Here is a 19,875-nt window from a genome sequence, read left to right on the forward strand (position 1 = left end):
GCATTAGCACAAAAACAAACTTAAACTGAATCCTAACTCTAATGTTATCCACAAGATTAGATTTATGGCTGTGGTGTTACAGCATGAATGAGGGGCTGGGTGTTAGAGGTTAGGGGTTTGTTTCTGGTTTGGGATTAGGGTTTTAACTATGAGTTGATTTTTTTCTTAGGATACGGTTTATAATGATGTTAATGATTGGAGTTTGTGATAGGGTCTGGGGCTTGTATTTGGGGTTAGAAGTTGAAGTCAAGATTGCCATTACGGAGTGCTTTCCCATGGCATGGGGAATGTCATAGAGGAATAAATTTTAAATTGAAATGCAAGCAGAATATTCAAAGAAAAAAATGTTAATGAGATCAAGTTACTGGCTCAAGACAATTTCACTCAGGCATTCCTTAAAAACTGTAGTGTAAAGTAGTTGAGCAAGCAAGCAGGGTTTGTAACCTCTCACATAAAATGGCCAGAAAACCAGAATACAGTGCTAATTTTAATTATATTGGTGGGATCCAGTAACTACGGACCAATACATCTGATGCTTACACAGTAAAATTACTGGCAATCATGATTAAATATGGAATTAGAGAAGTCATAGCTAGATCCTGGGCATTGGGGAAGCCTAGAAAAGTTTTGTAGGGTTAAATTATGTATATTTTATCTCTAAAAAAATAATGTAAAGAGTTAGAGAAGATAGACATACATTTCACAAAATCTGTGTAGATATGTAAAAGGTATTCAAAAAAGTTGGTCACGAAATGCTCTTCAAAACATTATTCTGTGATGGGATAAGAAGCAAATCCTTCACACGACAGAATAACAATTAAAAGATTGGACTCATTTATCAGTTTTCAGAATATATGGAAGCTGCAAGTGGAATACAGTCTGCATCACCATATTGATGGATATTAAAGTGACAGAGCTTGATACCTGATATTTGGGATTTTAAAAAAAACAAACGAATGTGCAAAAAGGTCTTATGAGATTGGTTGATACAGAAAAGTGAAGGAGCAAAATCACATTTCGTGTAAAATGGATGCAAAATGACAGAGAGAAAAAAATAACTCTAACATTGTATGCAGAGGGATTGATTCTGCATATGTGCTGAGTGGTAATTGATTACTGGAACTTACAAAAAGCTCTTCAAAGCATTTGAGAAAAAAAAATAGAAAATAGACTACCACTACACTCTGCTCTGAAGGTAAAATAACACAGAACAGAAAACATGATAGTACCAATGCACACAGGAAATACCTACCTGTTCTTGGAGTATTCTGTGTAAGTCCAATACCTCTCTTACAAAAAAGGATGGAGTAGATTTAAAAGACAAAAGAGGGTACCCAAGCAACTGAAATAGTTTCAACACAAAACCAAATTAAATAGACTAGTACTCTTCAGCTTGGTAAAGAGAACAGGGCTGTGAACAGCTGTTCAGTGTCTCTTCCAGGATAGGAACAAGGTGATACCAAATACAACTACATTTAAAAGTAATATAAAAAGTGTAATGTATAGTTAAACTCAGGAAACACTTTCCTGCTAAATGCTGGGGTAAGGTTGACAACAGTTCACTAAATGAATGGTTGATATGTTGAAGAAAAGTTGACTGCATTGAGAAATGCAAAGTTATCACTAACTCAAGAATCTTAATTTACTAGGAGAATTTCTGCAGTATAAAAAAATATTTTCACCTATGTATCTATGGTCACTGGCCATAAGGAGATAAGATGCTAGCCTAATTATGCACTTTGATTTATCTTGAAGTGACACTTCTAAAACTTCACTTTGGTAGAACGGATAAGGAACCAGACCAGAGTGGATGGATAAAAAGGAAATACATAAATGAATCAAAGAAATAGCAGAATGAAAATAGGTCAGATCACAGAACAGAGAATAGAGAAGGATTAAAAAGGAACAGCAGAGCAGTGATAGAGAAAAAAAAATGGAACAAAATATAGAAAACAATGCAAGCATCTTTCAACACACATGATCTCTGACTGGAACAAATGTAGAGAAGGACTGCTGGGATAAATAGAACAGGGGCATGTATTACAGGGAAAAGCAAAAGAAATTTGAAAATTTGGAGTTCCATCAATCTAACTAAAAATTGACCATGACTATGACTGTTCTACACAAGTAAGTTTACATACATCAGGAGCATAAGCTGAAGGGCAACACTATGAGAATGAAAAGGCGTAAGATGGCCACGTATAGATCAGGAATGGAAATTCAGTCAGCAAAGCAGTGAGGCTCTGAAACAGACTTTGAGTTGGAATAGTTGGTGCTATATCCAAAATTGTGAAAAAATACTGCAATGTGTCAAAAAAGGAGACTAGAGTCTGTGAACTCATAATCCATTACTTTTCTAGGTCCCATGTTTTAAATGCCAGCAAAAAATTTAAGGGAAAAAATGTCAGACTTGTCTCAGGTTTGGGGTTTTTTTGCTTTCTTTAATGGATGGGTTTATGCATCTCTTTACCACATAGCAAGCAGATTCACACAGTGTAGAGCTTGCAGAGACCATTCAGTTACATAATTTGGTGTCCAGTGATACCAGGCCATTACATTCCCTTCAGCTAACTGCCTCTTGAGTGCAATAAACTCTCTTTGCCCAAAACACATTTTCTAGGTAGGTATCTGAGTTCAGTTCAAGGAATTCAAAAGACCGAGAGTGCACCACTGCCTTCAGAATTTGTGCCTTTGGATGACCATGCACAGAATTAAACTTATTTACGGAATATTTGTCATTTGAACTTCGTTGCCTTTAGGTTTTTACTGTACTATTCTCTATGAGGTCAAAAATCATCTTGGGAACTGATATTTTCTGCCTGTTCAAGTATTTATACAATACAGCCAAGTAACTCAAATCTTCTGGAAGAGATAAAAAAGCCTGAGCTAAGCCATTTGTTGTAAGTTGTTTCTTCTAACCCACAAACACTGCTTGTGTACGTCTTCTAATTTTTGCTATTTTTTGAGCAATCTTCTTGAAATATGGATAGCATATTCATTTGTACAAGCCTTCTGTGCTGGAGTTCATATTCTGGAACCATAGGTCTTTCAAATACAAATATATTGAAAAGTTATGTATTATTAATCTACAAAATTTGGCAAAAGACTGTTATATCAATGTATCCTTGTTATATGCACCTGTTTTTCTGGCCCAGTGAGTGATGATTTTTGGAGAAAACACTGAAAAGATGAGGGGAATTGCGGTGAATCATGAATGAAGTATATTCACCTGTGGAAATTTCCTCATTCAAGAGGCTTAAAAAACTGTGCACCATGAGAGGAAAAATACAGGGTGCAGATACCAGCAACAAAGCAAAGTCTCTGATGAAAAGATAACAAACCTGAGTCATCTGAAGCAACGGAGTCCAATATTCTGATCCATTTGTATTAGCTATTCCACACATGGAGGATTTAAAGTTCAACATCAAATTTACTGATTTGAATCTCTTTTGACATTAAATGGAAATTTGATTTTGCAAGGTGATACAGCAACATACTTGAATCACAACACAAGTACAAATAATCAGAGTATACAGCTGGAATAAATAGTTCAATCACAGTACTAACATAATTCTCAATAATATGCTCGCTGTCCTCAGTTGCTGTCAAGATATGTATGACAAGAATCCTGATCATGTCTGTCATTCTCGTTTGTTGTTAAGTTTTTATACTCTGCGTTGTTCACGTTCTGTACTGGGTACCTTATTGAAAGTAGTGTGACTATTTCTGCTCTTTTTATTAACTGAGGGACAGAAAAGCGGTTGATCTGCTCAGATGGTACTATTGGTTGATTTACACAACTAGTACAGCCAGTTGATTCACTCCCCCAGTATAGGTGGCCAATCACAGATCACAGGATACTCTGAGTGGGAAGGAACCAACAAGGATCATCAAGCCAATCTCTTAAATGAATGGCCCACACAGGGGTTGAACCCACAACCTTGGCACCATGCTCTGACCAACTGAGCTAATCCACTCAACTAATGTAGCCGTTTATACAGAAGAAAGATGACCATCTAGTCCTATTTGTGCTGAGTTCATCTTTCTTTGCAACGGCCATGACGATCCCCTACATGGGCATGTCACCATCCAAATCCCCTGCTGTAAGCCTTCTGACAGTGTTATGGGTCGTTGATCAGTCATAGCCAGATAGGCTCTGGAAAACTTGTAAGGTTAGGAACATAAGAATTGCCTTTTTTTTTAGTACTATTTTCTGCTACATGACCTGAATTTGCATCCCAAAACCTAGTCATCACTAGCTAATTAAATCATTGCTTAAAAAAGGGTGAATTGCATTTTCACACCAAAACTTGGACCTGAGGTGATGGCAGATGGGCTAGAGTCATAATGCTGGTCTTTTGGGACATGAACATTAATTTAATCAAAAGAGGTAAAGTTAGAAGATGACCTAAGGCAGCCTCGAGTCCAAAGTAGAAGTTTATCTTTTATATTTGTGCCGTGCAGAGTAAGTCATCTCAGTGTTCCTTCCTCGTGCAACCAAGTATTGTGTTATCTTTATATTGCCACATTACAACATGAGAGCTAATAGTGAGTTGTCCATCAATTGTGCTCCCTAAATTGTTTTTAATGACAATGTTTTCCAAGGTATCATCTTCAATTTTAGCTCAGTTGGTAAGAGCATGGTGCTAAAAACACCAGGGTTGTGGGTTCAGTCCCTATATGGACCATAAGAGCTGGACTCGATGATCCTTCTGGGTCCCTTCCAACTCAGGCTATTCTGTGATTCATTTCTGTGATTAGTTCGGACGGTCTTAATTATGTGTTTGTTATCTTAAAACATATATAGAGTAATTCAAATTTTTCTATCTGGAAATCTCCAATACTAAATAATAAATTCCAATACAATTGCTCTGACTAAAGACAGATGTTGCACTCCAGGATAGCTGTTCTGTCTGTCATTGCAGGGACCATCAAGGAGCCCTCAGTGTCATGAGGAGTTCTAATGCCCTTGAAAGCTGCACCAAATTGTGCCAGACTGCCATTCCACAATCCAATGGATCAAAGGGACACTTGTCTTTGGTAACAGGCAATTTGAGCCTTTATGTAAAATTTTCTGTGTGCTAGAAATGAATGTCATAATAGCCAAGACAGGTACAAACAGGCAAGAAAGAAAAGGCTAACTACTGGAGGTGGCCCTGGTTTGAAAGTTATAAACAAAGCAAAGAGAAGCTGAAGAAGAAAGTTCTAGAATAATTGAAAAAAATATAACCCTCAAAATGTTTATTTTTAGATTATAGAAGTGCTGACAATGAAACAATCTGAAAGAATGGTAAAAATTTCCTCAGCAACAGAAGGGGGACAGGAGGTACTGGCAGATCACATTCCTGTGATTCTGTTCAATATATTCATGTAACACATGACTGTACTATATATAAGCTGGAATACAATGACAAAACCAGGTGTCTCCAAGTCTAGAAAGTGTATCAGACTTAGAAAACATTAGGAATATTTTTGCAGAGCTTCACATTCCAATTTACCTGAATGCGTTACAGAGTTATTATTAAAACATATGACTTTATTTTAAAGAAGTTTCTTTTCTTCATCTTGCAGTATTTTTTATTTGCTCAAACAAAATAATAAAATCAAATAGAAAATATATGCTGAAAAATGGATAAAAACCTGTCTAAGGATGACTATCGCATGCTAAAATATTATCAGAAACTCAGCCCAAGGAATGTTGAAATGTGTTTTTCTCTGAATATGTGACTATGGAAATAGATGTAATCCACATACCAAATGTTAAGTTTTATAAAAACCAAAACAGCCTCCTTGAGGTTGATTCTATTTTTGCTTCTGTAAATATGTGGGTTTTCTTTATTTGAAGTGGGACAGATAGCTAAAAAACTTCTTAAACATAATAAACTAAACTGTATAAATCAGTAAACTAGCATGCATACATATGAAACTTAGAATTAAAATAGCAAGATTGCAATGTAGTTCCTTTTTAGTGTGAACCTTTAGATGCCATAGGAATGTTAACATTTTACAAAGACGTATGCACCTGGATAACTCACTGAGTATCAAATTTGCTGAATGGGAACATGGTTAAAATTATTACATCAAGGGTATGGTTGGTCTGTTGTACAACAACCTCCACAGAAGAAATGCAGTTTTTAATGACTTGTTTGGTGTATTTAACAAGTAGGTAGACCTGCTCTTACAGACTGCAGTGGATTCTTGAAAGCACAGCAATATTGAGCAGTCTGGATTGAGAGAGAATCAGCAGTATCTCTACGTTTCAAGGTTGAAATCATCATGGCAAGATGCAAAATCCAAAAGCAAGAAAAACAAAACAAAGCTAATCAGGATTTTCAGTCTAGTTGGGACCTCACTAGGAATTATCATGCCATCAAATGGAGCTTTCAGGGTAGCTGGTTTTGGCTGGAGCTGGTGTAAGGCTACACAACAATAACAAATTTCCAGCAAGGAAACTCTTCCCCCTCTGTCTGGCCAGTAAAGACGTCTTTAGATGTCTCATTGGGATGAGGAGCATGCTCATGTTTAGCCTAACAGCTTTTTGCTCACAAATAGCTTTGCAGGGATTGGGCACCTAAATGCCTCTTTTCCTGCTGCTTCTTTTCTCTGGCTCTCCAGCAGCAAATTTATTGTGATACAATCAAGCATTTATAGCTATATTTCTTATTTTTGAGAAGCTCTCCTGTTGGAGAGCCGAGGTATGTTGCTAGCTGCTGCACTGGGGAGGTGAGGAAGGTATAGAAGGATCATTATAATCTTCCTTTAAGTTCTCTTCAAGAATTTGACTATACAGGTACTGAGAACATCCCAAGGGAGATGCACTGCTGCAGGGACCCCCAAGGAGAGCACAGAGTGTCCAAGGACCAGCATGTTATGTAGAACCAGCTTTCACAGGAAGTGGGGAAAGAGGGTCAAAGTCATGGCTAGATTTAAAGTCTATCTTTGCCTTGTTCAAAAGAATGTGATACAGCACAATTCTGGGTGTCTTCAGGTTTTTGTGAAGGTCATGACTACTATTGTCCAAAATCTGGTATATGAAGTCTTTCTTTCCTCCTTGTAGTCCTTTTGATCCTACAAAAAAGTAATTTTTCTTCTCTTCACTGTCATAAATTTTCAGCTTACCTCTTATAATTCTGTCCTGATAGTCTCATATCTGTGAGTGGCAGTAGATATGAGCCACATTAATCCATTGTATCCAGCTTTATGAACTTCTCAGAACCTGTGCCTGGTGCCAATTTGTGTCACTTTGGGTGACTGAACAGATGAAGGTAATGCATTCATGTCATCACCTTGATCCGCCGCAGTCGTTTACTTGCTGTTTGCACAAGCAGGACTCTTGCCCATGAAGGCTGTCAGGCCTGACATTGGATCAGGTCTCTTTCAAGACTCCAAGCCCCAAGGGTGTTAGTGGAAATACTTCTTCCACATCTTAAGATCCTGCCTGATTAACCTCCCTGTACATTCTGAATCTGAATCTATTGCACTGAGCTGTGCAAATACCCTTATGTTTAAACAAATAAACAAAAACTCAGAAAGGCCATAAACCTTAGAAAAGAGTCCTGTTGGCTGCTTCTGCCTGGGATAGAACTCAGTCTAACATACTGCAGAAACCAAATAGAGAAAAGTGAAGAATACACAGCTATGCACTACAAAGCAAAATATTTAGGACCATTTTGTGACATTCTTTGAATAGAAATGTAAGTGGCGGATAGAAAAAAAAATAACAAAATAAACATGAATAAATGCTTTTATATTTCCTGATGCTTCATAAAAATGTGAAAATCTGCTTCTTCTCTGTGTGAAATTTATATTTTTTTTGAGTTCTGATAATCCACTGGGAAGTGGTAGGGAAATATTTTGATGTTAGGGAAATAGTTTCTTTTACCTGAAATGAAATAATTTTCTTTAGTTCTGAATATGCTTTGATATGTAAAGCAGTCAGAAAGAAATTATGAAGCAAAACAATTTTAGATCAAATCAACTAAACATTTTGTGGTTTGATTTTTTTCCTTCATTGAATATGCTTATGTTCAAAGAAAGTTTCCATTCTTCCCTGGAAAACATATGATAACTCTAGAATCTATCAGAAAGAAATAGGCAACGTAAATTGTCTGTTTCAAAGGCACCAGGGTACTCATTTGGGAGGTTAAAGACCCAAATTCAAGCTGTTGTTTTGCCCTTGTGTTGGCTGTGTGTTGGGCAGCCCCCTAACCACTACTCTTTTCTAAGATGAGCAGCTTTCTCTTTCAATAGAGATGTAGGATATGCTTATATGAAGCACTTCACAGTACTAACAACAGAAAAGATAAATTGCAAATACAAAGGAAGAGAGGATATAAACAATTTGATTACCAACCTCTGGCTCAGCTGCAGTAAAAAAGTTACACTAATCCAAGCTCTTCTGGCTAACATATTTCAGAAGATATTTCTAAATGTTACCTAGAAACTTGAGGAAAAAATATCCCAGGAGAGCTTATGAAAATTAGGCTCGTGCGGTATTGCTTTGAATGTCTTGGTCACTACATTTTTAAAACAAACAAACAAAAAAACAAACAATCACCCCCTCCCCCCCTAAAAAAAAAAAGATAATATTTTAATCATATTTGCAAAAAAAAAAAAAAGCAATTATCATCACAAGCTTTGTTTCAAAGTTGAAAACAAAAATGGGAGTAAGTCTTTGGGTAAAATTTCCAGTTAAGCCCTAATCTTTAATAAGACAGGTTTCCAACAAACTTTAGGGATTTTTTACCTTTATGTATTTCAAAATATGCATCAAACTGCCAAAATTTTAAGGGACCAGTAACTCAACACTTATTTCCCTATGGAAACTGGGCTCCTCACGTTGAAGCAATACTTAACATCTGTTTTTCACACCATGCAATCATTTTTCAAATAAAACACATACAAAATACCTAGGGAACAAATACCATTTCAGCAGAATAAAACCTCACCAAAAAATGCTCTAGAAATGGAAATGTTGCCATATGAGCAACACCTGAGAAAATGTCATAAACAGATAGTAGAGAAAGGCTACAGCAAACTTTGTCATTTACTCAATGTTCAGACCCTTGACCTCAACAATTTTTATAATGATGTGGCATTAAGCTACAACACTCCAATTACTTTCGTTAGTCCACCCAAGTAGGTAAAACACCTGAGGACAATAAATTCATCATTTCTTTTCAAAATTACATTTATTTTATGAGGATTATTGGTTTTTTAGATTAAAATAATTTCTTGCAAGTGAAGGTGCTACTTGCATTGTCTCAAATGAGTAATTCAAGTTTCCTGTCTTATTCTCTTCTTTAATTGACCTTTGCCACACCTCTTTGTACATTTTACTTGATGTTTTTCTGCTAAGGAAAAAGATTAATAATTTGAAGGAGGTTGCATTTGCCAGTTCAAGAAATCAGATTTTTCTGCTGAGTTAGTTTAATGTATGCTGAATTATGCCTTTCACATGCTCACTGGAATCAAGACAAATGAGCATAAACACATTCTGAACATTCATCATTTTTCTAGCAAGCTTCAGTCACTTGAGAAACTGTTTAGTATGCACAGAGTGGTAACAATTAATTTTTATATATTTGGTTAAGTTTAATAAGCCCTTTCTTCATAGCATATTGTGACTACTTCTTGAATTAACATTTAAACATACTTACAAGATGGATGTCAAATATTAAAAGACCAGACCTTTTATCTGTGCCAAGTAGTATCATCTGCAGCAAGTTACAGAAAGGGCTTGTTTGCCCTTGAAAGCCTTGGTGTCCTCTCCACTAGGGACACTACATCAAAATTCAGAACACCATTGGACAAGCCGTAACCTATCAGGGGGAGCCCATTCAGTGCCTAACCACCGTCTGGGTGGAAAACTTCTAATATCCAACCTAAACATGCCCTGACACAGTTCTGTGAGGTTCCACCAAGTCCTATCACTGATCACCAGAGAGAAGAGATCAGTGCCTCTTCATCAACTGGTCTAAAGTACGGAGGAAATATAGTGTATGTCCCAGATGACGCTGAACTGTAAATTGTACTTTCCTAGGGCAGTCACTTTTTTGTATCACACTGTGTCTTTAGCCAATGAAATTAATATATTGTAAGGGAAAAAGGAGACAGAAATCTAAACGTGTGACTGCTGCATAGTGTCTACATTGCTATGGTTGTACAGCACCAAGATCAATTACCTTCCTTTCTTCCAGTGAGAACCCGCTTTGTGATTTATAAAGCAGCTTACCAACAGGCTGAAAAGAAAATGTTTACAAAATGTGAGACCACAAATGAAAAAATGCTGAGAATATTGGAATTCTGTTAAAGTATTATTATTATTATTATTATCTTGTTCTTAGCTACATTCATATGGAACTACAATTTCAGGCTCTGCCCATTAACACCATAAACCACTTTAATATCCAGGTGTATATTTCAAAAATAAACATCTATGTATTATTATAAATTAGGTCATTATTACACTGATATAGGTGTCAAATATTTGAATGCCTTAAACAAATCACCATGTCAATGGCATTTTTTTTCATAATTTCTTTTGTGACAGAAAATAAAAGGTCAGATGTTTTCTCCATTTACATTGGGCTTCCAATTTATTTGAACACAAATGGGTCTCCAAACTTGCCATCTGGGCTTGGGAACTCCTTGCCTTCTTTCATTCACATTGTAGGTTTCCCACAGACACTGAAAGCAAGATCTGGATACTACTTAGATCTCATTTCCCTCTGCCCAGTCCTACCACTTGCTTCTCTAAACATCTCCCAGCATCCACAGGGGTGTCGTACTGCAGTAATTCCATGTCAGTTTCCTAGCTCAGCGCATTGATCCACCACCAGATGAAGCTCTCCAAAGATAAGATCCCTGCTTCCAATGCTGCACAAAAGTGGGGTTCCCAGCATTTAGAGTGCTGTCAGATTTAGTTGTTATCTATATTCCTTTCTTTACCCTACCATTTTATTGTAATCTTATTAAAACTTCTGTTTTATGGAGTTACTCGTTTCCAGGACTGTATCATTAAGCTCAAGAAAAAACCTGCACTGTTTCCCTCTCTCTCACCCCCTGTACTGGTGCAGACCAGTTTCAATCTCTGAATAAGCATCTGTGAAAGTGGGTGCAGAAGGGGTTCTGCTTCAGAACATTGCTTTTTAGTGATTCTGTTTCCTTCTCTCTTCCATCCTAGTACGCAAATAGTGCACAGCAATACCACCCATGTTTGTAATTTAAAAAAAATCCTGAAAAATGGGCAAATTTCAGTCGTCATTTGGATTTTCTAGTGATACGAGTCCTCTTTCCAGCTCCATGCTGAAAATAAACATCATCCTTGTTCTTTAGGGCTGGCAGTTAAATTTAAAACAGAAATAATCTTCAGCTAGCTGTTGGAGGGTTCTCCTGTTTATGATGAACAAAAACATTTCAGTTCAGCTCTGTTTATGCCTGGCCATGTATCTAGCCATTGGTCCAGATCCTGATCCCTGGCACTGATTTCTCAGGTTCACCTCAGACCTCCCTCATCACTATGGGCTTACATGATGATCATTGAGCCCTGGTTACCATCACTGGACCTGATCCTGACTTCAGTTCATAGCTCGACCTCGGACTTGCCTTTTCCCCATGGTCGTACCTAATGACCTGGACCCTCAGGTGGCCCTGATCGCCTTTCTCAGTCAGTCCTGCTTGTCTTGGGGTGGTGAGGCTGAGCCTCAGCTATCAAGGTCTCTGTCCTACCCTGACATCATGCTTCAGCTGGACCTGGGTCCTTCTGCTCCCCAGCATAACAATGTGACAGTCTGTCATGCAGTTGTGCACTACTTTGTTTGATCACCATCTAAGTTATTTGTTATCGAGCACTTTAAAGGACAAAATTAAAACTGATATATTGGCTGCACAAACCTCCTGGACCAGAGGGAAAAAAAAAAAAGCAGATTGAAAGTAAAATGAAGGCTCAGTTGAGTGTTTCATCTATCATTAAAAAAGCAAGAAGATATAAAAGTGAAGGAGAAAATTAATAAATACCAGGAATAAAACTGACAGGTTTTGACTGCATCTCAAACTTTAAATAATTGCTAGAGGCTAGAGGGTCCTGAGGTGATTTACAATGAATACTAACAAAAAAGCTTGTCGACCTTAAGTAAATAAATCCATGACTCTAAAGGCCTGTGCTGGTCTGACATAATTCAATATGCATAGTGTAAAAAAAATGTGGAAACTACTCAGCTCACACCTCACATAAAGTAATAGATGTTGTCAGATGAACACTTAAGTCAGGACGTTATTGGTTTTTGAGAGAAAGTTACTTCCAGAACTCAACTCCTGCTCATTCTTCAAGCCCTCTGTAGGGCACTATTTTGTAACGATACGTACATGTCTATTTTGCCATTTCATGGTATTTGAGAAACATTATTCAGATCTTTACTGTTTAATGAAAATGCCTAAAAATATTCAATGTTACAGCAAGTGAATTTGAGTGAAAATGTCCTTTCCAGTGAAAAAGTGAGGGCAAGGATGGAAAAATCTGAGACATGTCTCAGAGACCTAGCTCTTCAAGGAAGCTGATCGTTGTGTGTTATCCCTGTGGGGACTCCTTTTGAAAGATTAACAGGAGAAGGCTGGAGTGGCTCTGTGAACAAATGGGGGTTCAAGGCCTTTATCTTCTAAAGATTACGTATCAGTGAGGAAAACAGACTTTAGCATACTGTGAGTCTTGGATCATCTTACCTCTGACAGCAGGAGACTCCAGGAATCCTTCTGTTATTGTTTTCTCCATGTTCTTCTCCTCAGTCTTACACCAGATGATGAAGGGTGAAAGTTAATGGTGTTAAAAGTCGATTGATTTACATCAATTTTTCAAACTTTCATTTCATTAGTGCGTTAGAAGACAGAATCTAATGTCAAATTCTGCATATCCGGCCCTCACCACCTGAGGAAAAATGCACAGGGCTCTTAATTGCCCTTGGCTACTGATACTTTGCTACTGTTCATGTTGCCCTATGCAATAACAGGCTCAGTCAGGATCAGATCCTACTGTATTGCATGCTGTAAAATCCAAAAGACAGAGTTTTTTCTCTAAAAGTAATATATTCAAAACCAAAACAAGGGCAAAATGCACCTATGCACAGTAAGACAAGTCAAAAGTATTAAAACTCCACTTACCTTTCATTGAAATAATGTTTAAGAAACAATCTATTTGTTGGGAATCACCTCGAAATTAAGATACAGGATGTGAATTGCTAACAAAAATAGTAATTATATATAAAATTCATACCACTTTTACAGACTACAAATCTTCATGGAGGTGTTTGCTCACAAATTCAACTCTAATAGCTCTGTTTTTAATGTCTCTATTAATTTTGTCATGTGTATTGTTGTAAAGGTATCACCATTCTCCTGCTCACTGAGATGAAACTCATCTTTTTTTCTTACTGCTGCTTCCCAGGAGTATGAAACACAAATGAGTTACACCTCATCAAACCTCACATTTTTCTTCTGTGATACAGCTAGTCATGTTTTCTTGCTGGTACATAATTCAACTTGCAGATGTCTCATCAGCCTCCCTCTCTCCTTGACACCTGTCAACTGTTTGTCCTCTTGGTGAAGGTGTTCAGCACATTTATCATTCCAGTCTGCGGAAAGTCCTTGGAAAGTGTCTGTCAATAGGGTGTGTAAGACCACTGACATACAAACTCATACTTTTCTCTAAGCCACTATTCAGGAATGGCATGAGTCAGAATGCTAAGGCGATAATGAGAAATACTCGTTACATCCCTTATGTGTTAGAGACAAATCAAATTGCCACATATTCTGAGGATCCTGATCCTGCAGCAAGCTCAGTGCATGTAACAGAGAACCTTGGATCATAAATTTGCATAGCTGCCTGTAAGATTAAATTTTTAATTACTTGAACTGTGTGAAGCTACTCAAAAAGTGGCCAAAGTGTTTTTTATTTCAGCGCTGAAATAGAGCATGAAAAAACCCCATGCTACACCATATTTATTACCTGGCATGCTTTAAAGGACAGAAGTAGGCAGCATGAACAAACAGTAATGGTTGAAAAAAACCCCTAAAATTAAGGTATGTTACTGACAAGGATTGATGGCCTAAACAGAGATGTCAGTGACTCTCACAACTAAAGGAAAGGACAAGTGCTGGCAGGTGAGATTATCACAATTTTGTCAGAAAATTATGATCTTCAGGATTTGTGCAGTAACTTTTTCTAGGCATGTGATCTCTTGTAAAGTCAGAGCAGCATTTCTGAACCATGCGAGAGTGAAACACACGAAGAAGTAAGTTATAGAATCACAGATTGTTTTGGATTGGAAGGGACATTAAAAACTCATCTAGTTCCAGTCCCCCTGCCATGGGCTGGGACACTTTCCACAAAACCAGATGTCTCAGAGTCCCATCCAGCTTTTACCTCAAGTCCCATCCCTTGAACACCTCCAGAGATGGGGCATCCCCAACTTATCTGGGCAACCTGTTCCAGTGCCTCACCACCCTCAAAGTGATTAATTTCTTCCTAATATCCAATCTAAACTTACCCTCTTTTAGCTTAAAGCCATTACTCCTTGTTCTAACCCTACATTCCTTGTAAATAGTCCCTCACCTCTCTTTTTGATTGCCTCTAGGTACTTGAAGTCCTCAGCATGCACTCACATACAGAAAACAAAAGCAGCCTGGGATCAGCAACTTCAGGCCTGCTCTGAAATGACCAAGTCTTGGAGTGACAAAATCAAAGCCTCAAAACTCTTTCAGTGCTTGACCTCTGAAGATACTGCCAAATAGACAACAGTGCCAGTTATAGTATCTACTTGTATATTGTAGACATCTGTCAGCTGAAAACCGTCCTCCATCTACATTTCAGTGAAGCCACCAAAAAGCTGTCAGAAGCATGCCTCAAAGGCAAGCCTGCCCAAGCCTAGAGTGAAATGTACACTACACTTTCTTCAGTGAAGTTTTTACCTTTCCAAATAAAGGCAAAAAATACTGCATCAAGCATAAGCACACAGAAAAAAAAATGCATCAAACACTGCAAAGAGTCACTCAGGTCTCTGAAACTGAGAAGATAAAGATATGACAGAACATTAGAAGATGAAAGAAGGAAATGAGAGAATCAGATCAACAGGGCCTCAGAGACCAATTTTATAAAGGTCTGGGTGATGGGTGCATTTGGAAAAGTGGGAGCAGAAAGGTGGTGATACTCATTGTACGATAATATGTGAGCTAAATGGGAAATTTGGAATAAGGCGATGAAAACAAGTTGAACTGGGGTAACGATGAAGATGAAAATGCAGCAGCACAGGGGTATCTCATGGTTATCTGATGTAAAAGAGCAAAACGTGACCCACAGATTTGGTTGTTAAAAGTTGTCAACTAGAACAGAGGTGGAGAGGAAGAGAAGCTATGAAATAAACTTAAGGCGTTGATTTTTGGTCATACTGAGTTTAAAATGATGATGGCTCATCCCAGGTAAAGTACTGGGGGTGCCACCATCAGCATGTGATTAGAAAATACATAAATCAGCACAGAGCAGATGTGTATGGATGAACTGTCAGAAATAATGTACTTAGTGGGACAAACAGAGAGTGAAAGGATAGCGTTTTGGAGTACCTCAGGGACTAGAGGAGAAAAGAGATGCCATCAAAATAGCTGATAAAAAACCAGTTAAAGGAAAACAAAGTGAATGGACTATTATCCGGAAATCAAATGGCCCACAAGCACCAGCAGCATTGCTAACAACTTTCAAAGAGAAGAAATAAAGCCAATTCCCTAAGATGCAATAGCAACTAACACACTATGGGTTCTGCTTAGGGCAGTACTCAGAAACCCAGCAACCCGAAACCAGCAGAAAATCAGCAATATCCATCTCAGTTGAAATGAATAAAGATGATGGAGCTCTGATTTTTGGGCACAAACAGGCATTACCAGCAGTAGATGCATATAATATATATTTAGAGGGGAGAAGTCAACATGTAAACAGTGTTCCTGAGAAACAAAGGGAAAAATCAGATGAAAAGGCTGTACTTTGTCTAAAATATTTCTACTTGTTTTTAAAGAACAAAACCAAACTCATCCAAGTTTTTGGTGCCATAAATCAGTATTTCAGGAATTTCAGTTGATAAACACCTCAGAAGTATTCATACATCTATGCCCTAGAAATGAATGCAGCTTACGAGTAAATGCCCATGTTTACATAAAAATATGTCCAATTTTGTCCACAATAAACAATAAAAAAGAAATAGTTTATAGGCCATAGAAGAGATTATATAGAATTATAGAATCATAATATTATTAATTAATACAGAAGGACAACTGAAATCTAGTCTAAAGTTTTAAAGTCCACTTATTGAATGTCAAAGTTTTTGTTAAGGGACTCTTAACTGCACTTGGCCACAGAGCTAAACTCTTACAATTAGAATCATAGAATTGTTTTGGTTGGAAAGGACCTCTAAGATCATCAAGTCCAAATAATTTCGCTGTGTTGGGTGCAGAATATTATTACCAGAAGCCCTATTTACTCCAGAAATGTTTGACAACCACCATGCCTGAATTCTGCATTGCTCTAGGGCCTTCACAAAGAAGTAACAGTTTTGAAAAAAGAGCAATATTTTTAGAGGAAACTTCTGGTATTATAGGAAATAAAAGCTAAAGACAATCTGTGACACAAACATAGCTTTCTGTAGTACTGTGATTATAGCTATTTTTGTGCTGGAAAAATCCAGAACAGCCAGAAACAGTTCCACCTGTCAGCTGCCATATTATTTGTAACTTCTTATGTGTTTATGCTCCAAGTGCCTCTCTCCATATAAATTAGTTCTATATGTGTTACATTAAAATCAACATTTTTTAGCTCAAAAGGTATTTCAAGATTACTGTATCTAAAAATAAATATTTAGTGTCTTAATCATGTTAATGGAGAAAATTTCAATAAAAAGATCTCATTCTTATCAAGTGAAAAATAAACAGATTGAGGAGCATCTTCACAGGACATTCAGTGCTGAACCCTTTTCATTTAAAAGAGCTCTGCCACTAACTTCAGCTGGAGCAACAATAAGCCTGCAGTTATTTGTTCTCAGTTAAGTTTTCAATAAGCTTTGATTGATGTGTGTGTACTTTGCTGAATTCAGCAGTACAGCACAGTAATCAATGCATTGTAGAAGTAAGCTGTTATCTCAGAAGCACCTGCCTCTCATATCAGATTGGAAAAATTCGTAGAGAATAACTATTTGTTTCATATGGCTCTGGAAACAGATACTCAAGTTGTATCTATCTGTTCATGTGTATTTTATGTGACATCCTCAAAGAAAAGTCTTTCTTAAACTATGTAATCTTCTATATCTTATTTTTATTATATTTAAGTTAACCTTCACATTTCAAGTTAATTCTTTTATAATGCAAGCTGTTGTTATTTTATCAAAAGCACCAAGAAAAACTGAGTTCCAGCATTTGGTCTATAACAGAAAGCTGAGGGAATATCAACATAAAGCTGTCCCACAGGGATTTTGTATAGAATGATGAGCTCAGACACATGCCATGGAAATTGCCATGCAGGAGACGTACTGTGAATTGTAAACACCACATCACAAAGCTGATAGCTTCAGGCTGTGGGCTTGCTTTCTTTCTTGATAGGACTTTCATTGGTGGTTTCAGAAGACAACATGGGTATTATTCCCACATATCTACCTCAGTCAAAAAGTTAGCCAAGATACAGCATTCCTGTGCTATTTCTTTTTGAGTAAATTCAATCAGAAAATTTTAAAAAGTCATTTAACAAGCAAATAAACCTCTGTATGCATGTCATTGTCCTCCTCGTACTCAAAAGGCTTGTGTGGCTTGACCTCAAAGGACAGGGTTAACCCTGAATGGAGAGAAGGGCAACACTCTTCTCAACTTGACTGATCTACTGCAAAGCGTTTATAAGGAATAATTATCTTTTCCTGTAATAAGAAAACGAGAACAAGTTGCTTCTGTGAAATGTGTTTGAATATCTGGGCAATAACAACAGCCTAAGGTCAACCCCTAAATAAACTAGAATCTGCTCCAAAAGTTAATGTTTTGAGTCTAAAATTGAAATAAGCAGTGACAATTAAGATATGGTTTGGGACTTTTTATTCTTCTAAATATACTTTTCCTGCTATATAATTCTATTATGTAGATAAATGATAGAAGGAGTGATAATGTTGAAAATATCACAAGAAATCTTTCCTAAATATTTTCAGTAAGGTCATAAACAATACTCACCTCTGATTGCTCATCAGGAGTGAAAAAAAAGAGAGAGAGATAACATAGCCCAAGAAATTTAGAATCTCCTCCTTGAGCTTTTCATACAGGGCTGGACTGATGTCTTACTTTGCCAGGACTTGCTTGGATCTAAAAACCCCATCTGTCTATCAGTGCTTCACTCAGCTAGGTATCCAGAGACCCTCTGAAGACAAAAGAATCCAGGAAAAAGTTTTCTCGGGCACCAGACTGACTAACACAAACATATTTGCTTAGCATCAGTAAATGGGTATGTTTCTTTCAGCTATTATCATCTAATTAATTACAGGTTGGTGTGCTAACTAACATCAATCCCCTCCAAACACCTTTTACTCTAGCATAACCAGACTGCTACGGGAGAACCATCAAAGAAAAATGCAGGATTGTAAAATCATTCTGGAAAAGAGGGAAGAGATCTTTAGAATTCTTTCTTTTTTACACAACATGGTCTTTAGGTAAACCAAAGTATTTTACTACAAAAAAAGATTTAAATACAGTAAGTGGTTACCAGAATGTTCCATTTAACCAGCAATGCACTGGATGAAGAGAATGCATAAGTATTAGTGGGCAATTTGAATCCACAAGTGTCTAACTTTGCCCATTCACTCCTGTGGTCAAAAGTGTTTCAGATGCACAGGAAAATCCTCGATTAGATTGAAGTTTTATGATGTAATTGTGACCCAGTGAATGTTTTCAAATCAGAGGCAAATGTGGAGCAAACAGATGGAGAATCAGGGACACTAATTATGCTTAAGGAGTGCCTAACACTGGTCCTATACATTTATACATAATAAGGTCATAATCCTGAGGCAACTGATGCACTCTTATAAATTTGAGATTGAACATTCTCTGACACACAATATTTTAATGTATTATTTTAAATAAAATATCCCAATTATATTTGACCATCTCTTCTTCTTATATTTAATGAGGCAGGGGAAATGAGCACAGACTAAAAGACAATATTGAAATACATGGCCATTTATATGGTATGTGTTAAATTGATTTTTAAACTTCAATATGCATAAGTTCAACCTAAAGCAGAATATTTTTGGATACATGATCTTTTCCAGAACAAGTATTCATAAAAAATTGAAAGTAATTGTCCTATCAAAGATTATTTTTAGTACTGATGTTCTGAATTACCATGATTCCCAGTCATCAAGTGTTTTACCCTCCTTTTTTTTTTCCTAGATAATTGTTTGTAAATTAATTTGGTATGTGAGTAAATGTTATTCTAGGTATTCAACAACCATATTTTCCAGGATGCAGATTTTTATCATTCATCTCTAAAAAATTAACATTAATTAAATCAGTTTCATGCTGCCTTCCAAAAGAAACCACAATTTTATATTAGAAGCAGCTTTCCTTAAGTTCCCAAATTAGAGGGAATTTTAGTGAACATAGTGAATATTTTTTCCCTTAAGAAATATTTTTGGCCATTCTAGAAAAAATATTTAATCCATTTCTCACTCTCTCTGATTCTCTCTTTCTTTTTTCTTTTCTTTCTTTTTAATCTATGTACTGGTTATAGGTGGATACATGATGTAACAATTAGACAGTTATTAGCAATGTGAGCTTTGCCTTTAATTTCTAATGGGCAATTTTCATCAGCTC

The sequence above is a fragment of the Corvus moneduloides genome, chromosome 1, assembly GCF_009650955.1.
Source record: "Corvus moneduloides isolate bCorMon1 chromosome 1, bCorMon1.pri, whole genome shotgun sequence".
Classification (NCBI taxonomy): domain Eukaryota; kingdom Metazoa; phylum Chordata; class Aves; order Passeriformes; family Corvidae; genus Corvus; species Corvus moneduloides.